Raw genomic sequence first — 14,876 nt, 5'->3', positions numbered from 1 at the left:
CTGCGTGGTACAGATCTGCATTGGTCTCTGTGGGTCAATGCTTCCACTGGCCCAACAAGTCTGTCAGCCAAGACCTGTAACACTTATACTTGGGTGTTAAGCATGGATATCGGACTGTAGGGGCTCCATTCCTGCCAGGTTTGGTCTGGCCTCATTTCTACGCCCGCCTCTCCCACGGAAGACAATAGTTTCTTTTCCAAGACCATGACTTTCATGGAAGGTGGCAGTCTCCCTTTTCCATGACCACCTTTCTCATGACCTAAGCTTCCTGGAATACTTCTAGTAATGCATTCATCAACACCGAGGCAATATCTGATACTGATCCACTGGTAAGCCATCGCCTCTGATGTTTTCCAGTGTAGTATCACATGCATTGCTGCTCAAATGCCTTGTTTGGACAATGGGGGGTCCAGCAGCCCAACTAGCTGCTCTGTTAGTTGATGCAATCTAGCACCCTCTACCCTGTCGCCCATGAGCCCTCTCATTACACCGCCTGGATGCCTGGACAAGCAGCTGGCAGGTAGTGTATGGTTGTATTCCTTCCTGTCTCTGTGTATCATAACTCTGGGTGTTTCTTGGTGGGAGATCCATAGGTTCAGATGACTCCTTTGGGCATTTGCCCATTAGACATTTTAGTGCTATTTTGTGAGTAAGAAATGTGTTCCTGGGCTTCTGATTAATGTTTATTATCTCACTAGACTACCAAAGCATGATTGGCTATATTTTCTTTTTTTTAGGAGTATGTGTGGTAATTTGATACACAGAAATATCATCATTTTGCGTTAGGCCCCCGGTTTGAGGGGGTATGTGCTGTCTCTCCTAACACAAGAATTGTGACAGTCTGGCTGTTTCAGGGGAGATTTCCTTTTGGTGCGCCTCCTTTTCAGAGCATCTATGCACTGACAGGCAATTTGGTAATACTCTGAGGAGTGAGCACTGCTGACAATCTGAACACTGAGCACTCTGCTGGCAGTCTGAGGATTGAGCACTCTGCTGACATTCTAATAACTCTGCTGGGAGCCTAAGGATTGAGAACTCTGATGGCAGTCTGAGGACAGGGAACTCTGCTGACAGTATGAGGACTGAGCACTCTGCTGACAGTCTGAGGACAGGGAACTCTACTGAGAGACTGAACACTGAGCACTCTGCTGGCAGTCTGAGGACAGGGAACTCTGCTGAGAGTATGAACACTGAGCACTCTGCAGGCAGTCTAAGAACTCTGCTGGCAGCCTAAGGATTGAGAACTCTGCTGGTAGTCTGAGGACAGGGAACTCTGCTGACAGTATGAGGACTGAACACTCTTCTGACAGTCTGAGGACAGGGAACTCTGTTGACAGTATGAGGACTGAGCACTCTGCTGACAGTCTAAGGACAGGGAACTCTGCTGACAGTCTAATAACTCTGCTGGGAGCCTAAGGATTGAGAACTCTGATGGCAGTCTGAGGACAGGAAACTCTGCGGATAGTATGAGGACTGAGAACTCTGCTGGCAGTCTGAGGACAGGGAACTCTGCTGACAGTATGAGGACTGAGCACTCTGCTGGCAGACTGAGGACAGGAAACTCTGCGGATAGTATGAGGACTGAGAACTCTGCTGGCAGTCTGAGGACAGGGAACTCTGCTGACAGTATGAGGACTGAGCACTCTGCTGATAGTCTGAGGACAGGGAACTCTGCTGACAGTATGAGGACTGAGCACTCTGCTGACAGTCTGAGGACAGGGAACTCTGCTGACAGTATGAGGACTGAGCACTCTGCTGACAGTCTGAGGACAGGGAACTCTGCTGACAGTATGAGGACTGAGCACTCTGCTGACATTCTAATAACTCTGCTGGGAGCCTAAGGATTAAGAACTCTGATGGCAGTCTGAGGACAGGGAACTCTGCTGACGGTATGTTGACTGAGCACTCTGCTGACAGTCTATGGACAGGGAACTCCACTGAGAGTCTGAACACTGAGCACTCTGCTGGCAGTATAAGAACTCTGCTGGCAGCCTAAGGATTGAGAACTCTGCTGGCAGTCTGAGGACAGGGAACTCTGCTGACGGTATGATGACTGAGCACTCTGCTGACAGTCTGAGGAAAGGGAACTCCACTGAGAGTCTGAACACTGAGCACTCTGCTGGCAGTCTGAGGACTGAGCACTCTGCTGACATTCTAATAACTCTGCTGGGAGCCTAAGGATTGAGAACTCTGAAGGCAGTCTGAGGACAGGGAACTCTACTGAGAGACTGAACACTGAGCACTCTGCTGGCAGTCTAAGAACTCTGCTGGCAGCCTAAGGATTGAGAACACTGCTGGCAGTCTGAGGACAGGGAAGTCTGCTGACAGTATGAGGACTGAGCACTCTGCTGACAGTCTAAGAACTCTGCTGGCAGACTAAGGATTGAGAACTCTGCTGGCAGTCTGAGGACTGAGCACTCTGCTGGCAGTCTAAGAACTCTGCTGGCAGACTAAGGATTGAGAACTCTGCTGGCAGTCTGAGGACTGAGCACTCTGCTGGCAGTCTAAGAACTCTGTTGGCAGCCTAAGGATTGAGAACTCTGCTGGCAGTCTGAGGACAGGGAACTCTGCTGACAGTATGAGGACTGAGCACTCTGCTGACAGTCTGAGGATAGGGAACTCTGCTGACAGTATGAGGAATGAGCACTCTTCTGACAGTCTGAGGACAGGGAGCTCTGATGACAGTATGAGTACTGAGCACTCTGCTGACAGTCTAAGGACAGGGAACTCTGCTGACAGTATGAGGACTGAGCACTCTGCTGACAGTCTGAGGACATGAAATCCTACTGACAGTCTGCGACCGAGCACTCAGCTGTCAGTCTGATGACTGAATACTCTACTGACAGCCTCAGAACTGAGCACTCTGCTGACAGTATGAGGACAGGGAACGCTGCTGACAATCTGAACACTGAGCACTCTGCTGGCAGTCTGAGGACTGAGCACTCTGCTGACAGTGTGAAGACAGGGTATTCTACCGAGAGGCTGTACACTGAGCACTCTGCTGACAATCTGAGGACTGCAAACTCCACTGAGAGTCTGAACACTGAGCACTCTGCTGGCTGTCTAAGAACTCTGCTGGCAACCTAAGGATTGAGAACTATGCTGGCAGTCTGAGAAGAGGGAACATTGCTGACTGTATGAGGACTGAGCACTCTGCTGACAGTCTGAGTACAGGGAACTCTGCTGACAGTATGCGGACTAAGCACTCTGCTGACAGTCTGAGGACAGGAAATCCTACTGACAGTCTGCGACCGAGCACTCAGCTGTCAGTCTGATGACTGAGTACTCTACTGACAGCCTCAGAACTGAGCACTCTGCTGACAGTATGAGGGCAGGGAACACTGCTGACAATCTTAACACTGAGCTCTCTGCTGGCAGTCTGAGGACTGAGAACTCCACTGAGAGTCTGAACACTGAGCACTCTGCTGACAGTCTAAGAACTCTGCTGGCAGTCTGAGGACAGGAAACTTTGCTGACAGTATGAGGACTGAGCACTCTGCTGACAGTCTGGAGACAGGGAACTCTGCTAACAGTATGAGGACTGAGCACTCTTCTGACAGTCTGAGGACAGGGAACTCTGATGAAAGTATGAGGACTGAGCACTCTGCTGGCAGTCTAAGGACAGGGAACTCTGCTGACAGTATGAGGACTGAGCACTCTGCTGACAGTCTGAGGACAGGAAATCCTACTGACAGTCTGCGACCGAGCACTCAGCAGTCAGTCTGATGGCTGAGTACTCTACTGACAGCCTCAGAACTGAGCACTCTGCTGACAGTATGAGGACAGGGAACGCTGATGACCATCTGAACACTGAGCACTCTGCTGACAGTATGAGGACAGGGAACACTGCTGACAATCTGAACACTGAGCACTCAGCTGGCAGTCTGAGTACTGAGCACTCTGACAGTCTGAAGACAGGGAAATCTACTGAGAGTCTGTACACTGAGCACTCTGCTGACAGTCTGAGGACTGCAAACTCCACTGAGAATCTGAACCCTGAGCACTCTGCTGGCTGTCTAAGAACTCTGCTGGCAGCCTAAGGATTGGGAACTCTGCTGGCAGTCTTAGAAGAGGGAACTTTGCTGACAGTATGAGGACTGAGCACTCTGCTGACAGTCTGAGGACAGGGAACTCTGCTGACAGTATGAGGACTGAGCACTCTGCTGACAGTCTGAGGACAGGAAATCCTACTGACAGTCTGCGACCGAGCACTCAGCTGTCAGTCTGATGACTGAGTACTCTACTGACAGCCTCAGAACTGAGCACTCTGCTGACAGTATGAGGACAGGGAATGCTGCTGACAATCTGAACACTGAGCACTCTGCTGGCAGTCTGAGGACTGAGCACTCTGCTGACATTCTAATAACTCTGCTGGGAGCCTAAGGATTTAGAACTCTGACGGCAGTCTGAGGACAGGGAACTCTGCTGACGGTATGATGACTGAGCACTCTGCTGACATTCTGAGGACAGGGAACTCCACTGAGAGTCTGAACACTGAGCACTCTGCTGGCTGTCTAAGAACTCTGCTGGCAGCCTAAGGATTGAGAACTCTGCTGGCAGTCTGAGGACAGGGAACTCTGCTGACAGTACGAGGACTAGGCACTCTGCTGGCAGTCTAAGAACTCTGCTGGCAGCCAAAGGATTGAGAACTCTGCTGACAGTCTGAGGACATGGAACTTTGCTGACAGTATGAGGACTGAGCACTCTGCTGACAGTCTGAGGACAGGGAACTCTGATGACAGTAGGAGGACTGAGCACTCTGCTGACAGTCTAAGGACAGGGAACTCTGCTGACAGTATGAGGACTGAGCACTCTGCTGACAGTCTGGGGACAAGAAATCCTACTGACAGTCTGCGACCGAGCACTCAGCTGTCAGTCTGATGACTGAGTACTCTACTGACAGCCTCAGAACTGAGCACTCTGCTGACAGTATGAGGACAGGGAACGCTGCTGACAATCTGAACACTGAGCACTCTACTGACAGTATGAGGGCAGGGAACGCTGCTGACAATCTGAACACTGAGCACTCTGCTGGCAGTCTGAGGACTGAGCACTCTGCTGACAGTCTGCGGACAGGGAAATCTACTGAGAGTCTGTACACTGAGCACTCCGCTGACAGTCTGAGGACTGCAAACTCCACTGAGAGTCTGAACACTGAGCACTCTGCTGGCAGTCTAAGAACTCTGCTGGCAGCCTAAGGATTGAGAACTCTGCTGGCAGTCTGAGGACAGGGAACTCTGCTGACAGTACGAGGACTGAGCACTCTGCTGGCAGTCTAAGAACTCTGCTGGCAGCCTAAGGATTGAGAACTCTGCTGGCAGTCTGAGGACAGGGAACTTTGCTGACAGTATGAGTTCTGAGCACTCTGCTGACAGTCTGAGGACAGGAATTCCTACTGACAGTCTGCGACCGAGCACTCAGCTGTCAGTCTGATGACTGAGTACTCTACTGACAGCCTCAGAACTGAGCACTCTGCTGACAGTATGAGGACAGAGAACGCTGCTGACAATCTGAATACTGAGCACTCTGCTGGCAGTCTGAGGACTGAGAACTCCACTGAGAGTCTAAACACTGAGCACTCTGCTAACAGTCTAAGAATTTTACTGGCAGTCTGAGGACAGGGAACTCTGCTGACAGTATGAGGACTGAGCACTCTGCTGGCAGTCTAAGAACTCTGCTGGCAGCCTAAAAATTGAGAATTCTTCTGGCAGTCTACGAAACCCTGCTGGCAGCCTAAGGACTGAGCACTCTGCTGACAGTCTGAGGACAGGGAACTCTGCTGACAGTATGAGGACTGAGCACTCTGCTGACATTCTAATAACTCTGCTGGGAGCCTAAGGATTGAGAACTCTGATGGCAGTCTGAGGACAGGGAACTCTGCTGACGGTATGTTGACTGAGCACTCTGCTGACAGTCTGAGGACAGGGAACTCCACTGAGAGTCTGAACACTGAGCACTCTGTTGGCAGTCTAAGAACTCTGCTGGCAGCCTAAGGATTGAGAACTCTGCTGGCAATCTGAGGACAGGGAACTCTGCTGACGGTATGATGACTGAGCACTCTGCTGACAGTCTGAGGACAGGGAACTCCACTGAGAGTCTGAACACTGAGCACTCTGCTGGCAGTCTGAGGACTGAGCACTCTGCTGACATTCTAATAACTCTGCTGGGAGCCTAAGGTTTGAGAACTCTGAAGGCAGTCTGAGGACAGGGAACTCTACTGAGAGACTGAACACTGAGCACTCTGCTGGCAGTCTAAGTACTCTGCTGGCAGCCTAAGGATTGAGAACACTGCTGGCAGTCTGAGGACAGGGAACTCTGCTGACAGTACGAGGACTAGGCACTCTGCTGGCAGTCTAAGAACTCTGCTGGCAGCCAAAGGATTGAGAACTCTGCTGACAGTCTGAGGACATGGAACTTTGCTGACAGTATGAGGACTGAGCACTCTGCTGACAGTCTGAGGACAGGGAACTCTGATGACAGTAGGAGGACTGAGCACTCTGCTGACAGTCTAAGGACAGGGAACTCTGCTGACAGTATGAGGACTGAGCACTCTGCTGACAGTCTGGGGACAAGAAATCCTACTGACAGTCTGCGACCGAGCACTCAGCTGTCAGTCTGATGACTGAGTACTCTACTGACAGCCTCAGAACTGAGCACTCTGCTGACAGTATGAGGACAGGGAACGCTGCTGACAATCTGAACACTGAGCACTCTACTGACAGTATGAGGGCAGGGAACGCTGCTGACAATCTGAACACTGAGCACTCTGCTGGCAGTCTGAGGACTGAGCACTCTGCGGACAGGGAAATCTACTGAGAGTCTGTACACTGAGCACTCTGCTGACAGTCTGAGGACTGCAAACTCCACTGAGAGTCTGAACACTGAGCACTCTGCTGGCAGTCTAAGAACTCTGCTGGCAGCCTAAGGATTGAGAACTCTGCTGGCAGTCTGAGGACAGGGAACTCTGCTGACAGTACGAGGACTGAGCACTCTGCTGGCAGTCTAAGAACTCTGCTGGCAGCCTAAGGATTGAGAACTCTGCTGGCAGTCTGAGGATAGGGAACTTTGCTGACAGTATGAGTTCTGAGCACTCTGCTGACAGTCTGAGGACAGGAATTCCTACTGACAGTCTGCGACCGAGCACTCAGCTGTCAGTCTGATGACTGAGTACTCTACTGACAGCCTCAGAACTGAGCACTCTGCTGACAGTATGAGGACAGAGAACGCTGCTGACAATCTGAATACTGAGCACTCTGCTGGCAGTCTGAGGACTGAGAACTCCACTGAGAGTCTAAACACTGAGCACTCTGCTAACAGTCTAAGAATTTTACTGGCAGTCTGAGGACAGGGAACTCTGCTGACAGTATGAGGACTGAGCACTCTGCTGGCAGTCTATGAACTCTGCTGGCAGCCTAAAAATTGAGAATTCTTCTGGCAGTCTACGAAACCCTGCTGGCAGCCTAAGGACTGAGCACTCTGCTGACAGTCTGAGGACAGGGAACTCTGCTGACAGTATGAGGACTGAGCACTCTGCTGACATTCTAATAACTCTGCTGGGAGCCTAAGGATTGAGAACTCTGATGGCAGTCTGAGGACAGGGAACTCTGCTGACGGTATGTTGACTGAGCACTCTGCTGACAGTCTGAGGACAGGGAACTCCACTGAGAGTCTGAACACTGAGCACTCTGTTGGCAGTCTAAGAACTCTGCTGGCAGCCTAAGGATTGAGAACTCTGATGGCAATCTGAGGACAGGGAACTCTGCTGACGGTATGATGACTGAGCACTCTGCTGACAGTCTGAGGACAGGGAACTCCACTGAGAGTCTGAACACTGAGCACTCTGCTGGCAGTCTGAGGACTGAGCACTCTGCTGACATTCTAATAACTCTGCTGGGAGCCTAAGGATTGAGAACTCTGAAGGCAGTCTGAGGACAGGGAACTCTGCTGACAGTATGAGGACTGAGCACTCTGCTGGCAGTCTAAGAACTCTGCTGGCAGCCTAAGGATTGAGAACTCTGCTGGCAGTCTGAGGACTGCGCACTCTGCTGGCAGTCTAAGAACTCTGTTGGCAGCCTAAGGATTGAGAACTCTGCTGGCAGTCTGAGGACAGGGAACTCTGCTGACAGTCTGAGGACTGGGCACTCTGCTGGCAGTCTAAGAACTCTGCTGGCAGCCTAAGGATTGAGAACTCTGCTGGCAGTCTGACGACAGGGAACTCTGCTGACAGTATGAGGACTGAGCACTCTGCTGACAGTCTGAGGACAGGGAACTCTGCTGACAGTATGAGGAATGAGCACTCTTCTAACAGTCTGAGGACAGGGAGCTCTGATGACAGTATGAGTACTGAGCACTCTGCTGACAGTCTAAGGACAGGGAACTCTGCTGACAGTATGAGGACTGAGCACTCTGCTGACAGTCTGAGGACAGGAAATCCTACTGACATTCTGCGACCGAGCACTCAGCTGTCAGTCTGATGACTGAATACTCTACTGACAGCCTCAGAACTGAGCACTCTGCTGACAGTATGAGGACAGGGAACGCTGCTGACAATCTGAACACTGAGCACTCTGCTGGCAGTCTGAGGACTGAGCACTCTGCTGACAGTGTGAAGACAGGGTATTCTACCGAGAGGCTGTACACTGAGCACTCTGCTGACAGTCTGAGGACAGGAAATCCTACTGACAGTCTGCGACCGAGCACTCAGCTGTCAGTCTGATGACTGAGTACTCTACTGACAGCCTCAGCACTCTGCTGACAGTATGAGGACAGGGAACGCTGCTGACAATCTTAACACTGAGCTCTCTGCTGGCAGTCTGAGGACTGAGAACTCCACTGAGAGTCTGAACACTGAGCACTCTGCTGACAGTCTAAGAACTCTGCTGGCAGTCTGAGGACAGGAAACTTTGCTGACAGTATGAGGACTGAGCACTCTGCTGACAGTCTGGGGACAGGGAACTCTGCTAACAGTACGAGGACTGAGCACTCTTCTGACAGTCTGAGGACAGGGAACTCTGATGAAAGTATGAGGACTGAGCACTCTGCTGGCAGTCTAAGGACAGGGAACTCTGCTGACAGTATGAGGACTGAGCACTCTGCTGACAGTCTGAGGACAGGAAATCCTACTGACAGTCTGCGACCGAGCACTCAGCTGTCAGTCTGATGGCTGAGTACTCTACTGACAGCCTCAGAACTGAGCACTCTGCTGACAGTATGAGGACAGGGAACGCTGCTGACCATCTGAACACTGAGCACTCTGCTGACAGTATGAGGACAGGGAACACTGCTGACAATCTGAACACTGAGCACTCAGCTGGCAGTCTGAGTACTGAGCTCTCTGCTGACAGTCTGAAGACAGGGAAATCTACTGAGAGTCTGTACACTGAGCACTCTGCTGACAGTCTGAGGACTGCAAACTCCACTGAGAGTCTGAACCCTGAGCACTCTGCTGGCTGTCTAAGAACTCTGCTGGCAGCCTAAGGATTGGGAACTCTGCTGGCAGTCTGAGAAGAGGGAACTTTGCTGACAGTATGAGGACTGAGCACTCTGCTGACAGTCTAAGGACAGGGAACTCTGCTGACAGTATGAGGACTGAGCACTCTGCTGACAGTCTGGGGACAAGAAATCCTACTGACAGTCTGCGACCGAGCACTCAGCTGTCAGTCTGATGACTGAATACTCTACTGACAGCCTCAGAACTGAGCACTCTGCTGAGAGTATGAGGACAGGGAACGCTGCTGACAATCTGAACACTGAGCACTCTACTGACAGTATGAATGAATGAATGAATGAATGAATGAATTTGGGACTTGTATAGCGCATGGCTGCCCGGAAGCGTCCCAGCGCTGAGATTGCAGACAGACAACTGAGGATAGAGGCTGAGGGGGAGGGGAGGAGGTTAATGCGGGAAGAGGTGGGTTTTGAGAAGCTTTCGGAATTTCATATGATTAGGTTCAGACCGGAGTTGGCTTGGGAGAGAATTCCAGAGGGTTGCGGCGACCACCGAGAAACGGCGTCCACCAGTTCGAGATCTTTTACTTTGGTGGACTTTAGCTAGGTTGCCTTGCGCTGATCGTAAGGGTCTGTTAGGAGTATATGGGCAGAGCATAGATTTCAGCATTGGGGGTCCTTGATTTTGCATGGCTCTGTGAGTGGTACATAAGGATTTAAATTTGACCCTTTCGCGATCGGCAGCCAGTGCAATGCTTTTAGGGACGGTTTGGCTGAAACTCTGCGGGGGGTACCAGTGAGTATCCTTGCAGCGGCATTTTGTGTTCGCTGCAGGACATTGAGCGTAGCTTCAGGGGCGGCCAAAAAGAGGGCATTGCAGTAGTCTAACCTTGATAGTATTAGACCTTGCATGAGCATTTTTTGTGAGGTTGCAGGGAGTAGTGAAAGAATCTTCCTAGTTGATCGAAGTAGACCAACACAGGTGCCAGCTGTTTTTTTTGCCTGTGTTGTCATGGAAAGGTTCTGTTCCAGCCAGAAGCCTAGACTTTTAATTTCAGTCTTAGGCTGGGGGATGGGTCCAAGGCATGAGGGCCACATAGCAATGGGGAGGGATGGTGGATGGTGTCCCAGGAGCATAAGCTCGGTCTTTGAGCCATTGAGCTTAAGCCTTGAGTTGGACATCCAAGCGTGTATCCCTTCTAGGCAGTTGTGGAGGCTTTTGATTTTTTCTTCTTCGAGTGAGAATGATACGATCATTTGGGTGTCATCAGCGTAGGTGACGGCTTTTATCCCAAATGGGGTGACCACATCCTCCAGGGGGGCCATATATGTATTAAACAGTGTAGGGCTCAGTGAAGAGCCCTGGGGGACCCCACACTGGAGGGAAAGGATATCTGATCGGACGTTCCCTTCACAGACCTGGAAGGTACGGTTTTCTAGGAAGTATGAGAGCCAACAGAGTGCCGTGCTTCTCACTCCCAGCTCAGATAGTCGCTTGATCAGAATCTTGTGGTCCACCGTATCAAATGCAGCGCTTAGATCCAGGAGGAGCAGTAAAACTGATCCCCCTGAATCCAAGATGCATCTGGCCTCCTCTACCACTTTCAGGAGGGCTGTCTCGGTCCCCTGGCCTGGACGGAAGCCTGTTTGTGAGGGTCGAAGAAGATTATTGGATTCGAGAAAGGCTGACAATTGCTGGTTAACTGCCTTCTCTGCGATTTTGCTCAGGCCAGGCAAGAGAGAGATCGGTCGAAGGTTGGATAGGTCTGAGGGGTCATGTCCTGGTTTTTTCTGTAATGCCTTGACCATGGCATGCTTCCAGCTGGGGGGGACCACTCCTTGGCCCAGCGAGGTATTAATCAGGTTAGTGGCCAGGTGAGAGATGGTAGGTCCGACTTGTTTTAGGATTCGAATAGGAGCAGGGTCGTTGGGGGAGCCACTTTTCAGGTCTGAAAGGGCTTTCAAGAAGTCATCATTGGACAGTTGGTTAAAACTGTCGAGGGTTGGTCTCAGGGTGGGGAGGGGGGGCAGTCGGGGGGTCGATGTCTGTTTTGGGCGGAAGTGATTGCAAAATGTTGGTGATCTTGTTTTGGAAGAAGTCCGCTATTTGGTTGCATCTGGCAACTGAGGGTTGTAGAACAGAGGGGGGATTGGGTATTTTGAGAAGTTCTTTGACTATTTTGTAAGTCTCTCGGGATGAGCTAGATGCAGCTTTGATGTTTTGTCAAAGAAGGAGGCTTGGGCTGCTTTTCGCGCTGCTTTGTAGGCCCTCATTGCAGCTTTATACTCTTCCTTGATAAGGGGGTCCCACTTTTTTCTCCACTTTCTCTCATGAATTTTGCAAGTTTTTCGTAGGTTCCTGAGTTCTTGTGAGAACCATGGCGATTTAAAGGAGTTATTTTTCTTTTGAGGGCAGGGAACGCTGCTGACAATCTGAACACTGAGCACTCTGCTGGCAGTCTGAGGACTGAGCACTCTGCTGACAGTCTGCGGACAGGGAAATCTACTGAGAGTCTGTACACTGAGCACTCTGCTGACAGTCTGAGGACTGCAAACTCCACTGAGAGTCTGAACACTGAGCACTCTGCTGGCAGTCTAAGAACTCTGCTGGCAGCCTAAGGATTGAGAACTCTGCTGGCAGTCTGAGGACAGGGAACTCTGCTGACAGTACGAGGACTGAGCACTCTGCTGGCAGTCTAAGAACTCTGCTGGCAGCCTAAGGATTGAGAACTCTGCTGGCAGTCTGAGGACAGGGAACTTTGCTGACAGTATGAGGACTGAGCACTCTGCTGACAGACTGAGGACAGGAAATCCTACTGACAGTCTGCGACCGAGCACTCAGCTGTCAGTCTGATGACTGAGTACTCTACTGACAGCCTCAGAACTGAGCACTCTGCTGACAGTATGAGGACAGGGAACGCTGCTGACAATCTGAATACTGAGCACTCTGCTGGCAGTCTGAGGACTGAGAACTCCACTGAGAGTCTAAACACTGAGCACTCTGCTAACAGTCTAAGAATTTTACTGGCAGTCTGAGGACAGGGAACTCTGCTGACAGTATGAGGACTGAGCACTCTGCTGGCAGTCTAAGAACTCTGCTGGCAGCCTAAAAATTGAGAATTCTTCTGGCAGTCTACGAAACCCTGCTGGCAGCCTAAGGATTGAGAACTCTGCTGGTAGTCTGGGGACAGGGAACTCTGATGACAGTATGAGGACTGAGCACTCTGCTGACAGTCTGAGGACAGGAAACCCTATATGACAGTCTGTGACTGAGCACTCAGCTGTCAGTCTGATGTCTAAGTACTCTACTGAAAGCCTGAGAAGTGAGCACTCTGTTGAAAGTCTGAACACCAAGCACTCTGCTGACAGTCTGATGGCTGAGCACTCTGCTGACAGTCCGAGGACAAGGAACTCTGCTGAGAGTCTGAGGACTTAGCCCTGCTGACATTCTGAACACTGAGAACTCTACTGACAGTCTGAGGCCTGAGCACTCTGCTGACAGTCTGAAAACAGGGAGCTCTGCTGATAGTGGGAAGACAAGGAACTCTGCTGAGAGTCAAGGGACTGAGAACTCTGCTGACAGTATGAGGACAGAGCACTCTGCTGACAGTCTAAGAACTCTGCTGGCAGCCTAAAGATTGATAACTCTGCTGGCAGTCTGAAGACAGGGAACTCTGCTGACAGTCTGAGGACTGAGCACTCTGATGACAGTCTAAGAACTCTGCTGGCAGCCTAAGGATTGAGAACTCTGCTGGTGGTCTGAGGACAGGAAACTCTGCTGACAGTATGAGGACTTAGCCCTGCTGACATTCTGAACACTGAGAACTCTATTGAAAGGCTGAGGCCTGAGCACTCTGCTGACAGTCTGAAAACAAGGAACTCTACTGAGAGTCGAGGGACTGAGCACTCTGATGACAATCTGAGGACAGGGTAATCTGCTGACAGTCTGAGGACTGAGCACTGCTCACAACCTGAACACTGAGCACTGTGCTGACAGTTGGAGGACAAACACGTCAGCTGGCCGTTGGAGGACAAGGAACTCTGCTGACAGTCTGAGGGTTGAGCACTCTGCTGGCAGTCTAAACACTCTTGACAGTCTGAACACTTTCAGCACTTTGCTGACAGTTTGAAAACTCTAGGCACTTTGTAAACAGTCTGCACACTGCTTCAATCTAACCGGACTCAGCACTCTGTTGACAGCCTGAATACTCTGTTGACAGTCTAAAAAATATGAGAATTATATCAGTAGAAGGAACACTCTAAGCACTCTGTTGACGGTCTGGATACTTCGTGCACTCTGTTGACAGTCTGAACGCTCTAATGTTTGTGCTGCCAGTGTCAACACTCTCTTGGCAGTCTGTGCACTCAGTTGACATTCTGAATACTGAATGCTCTACATTAGCAATCTAATCACTGAGCTCTTTGTGGATACTCGGCAGTATCAACACTCATGAGATATTTGTTGACAGTCTCAACACACTGAAATCTACTGACAGTCTGAACACCCTGGTCACTGTGCTGGCCTGAAGTCTCTGCGTGGTCTGTTGACAGTCTGGACACTCTAAACACTCTTTTCACTGTCTGATCACTCTATTTACAGTTTGGTCACTCTGAACACTCTACTGGCAGCCAGGTCACTGAGCACTCTCCTGACAGACTGGCCACTCACTGTGTGTACTCTGGGGACAGTCTGCTCACTCTGAACAATCTTGACAGTCTGATCGCTCTGAGCCTGTGCTGATAGTCTGGCCACTCTGTGCACTCTCCTGACAGTCTGGTCACTCTGATCACTCTCCTGACAGACTGGCCACTCACTCTGTGTTCTCTGCGGACAGTCTGCTCACTCTGAACAATCTTGACAGTCTGATCGCTCTGAGCCCGTGCGGATAGTCTGGCCACTCTGGTCACTCTGAGCACTGACAGTCTGGTCACTCTGAGCACTCTCCTGACAGTCTGGTCACTCTGAACACTCTCCTGGCAGTCTGGTCACACTGAGCACTCTCCAGACAGTCCGGTCACTCTGTGCACTCTGTTGACCGTCTGGTCTCCCTGGTCAGTCTAAGCAATCTCCTGGCAGTCTGGCGTGCAGGAATGCGCAATAAAGCTTGCCTGCATCTCACAGAGCGCGGACTAAAAATACCCGCGGCCTCTGCCGGCGCTGCTCTTTCCTGCAGTAATAGAGCGTGTCTCCAGGACGAGGGGCCGCGCGCGCAGGAGGCATCCATATTGCATGGCTTCCCTTGCATGCACCGGTCCCAGCAGACCCCGCTCCTCCTGCACTAATGGAGGGGCCTGGCCTCGCAGCTGCCGCCTCGTGCACGCGGCTGTCGTCGACGTCCAGCACGCGCTGGCACAGGTAGCCCAGCTGTGGCACCAGAGGGGATGTGCACAAGGGCCCTCAAAATAGGGGGAAGGTGGGGATCGCCGGT

This window comes from Lissotriton vulgaris, chromosome 2_1 (genome assembly GCF_964263255.1).
Source record: "Lissotriton vulgaris chromosome 2_1, aLisVul1.2, whole genome shotgun sequence".
NCBI lineage: Eukaryota > Metazoa > Chordata > Amphibia > Caudata > Salamandridae > Lissotriton > Lissotriton vulgaris.
Note: the sequence above shows the minus strand (reverse complement) of the source record.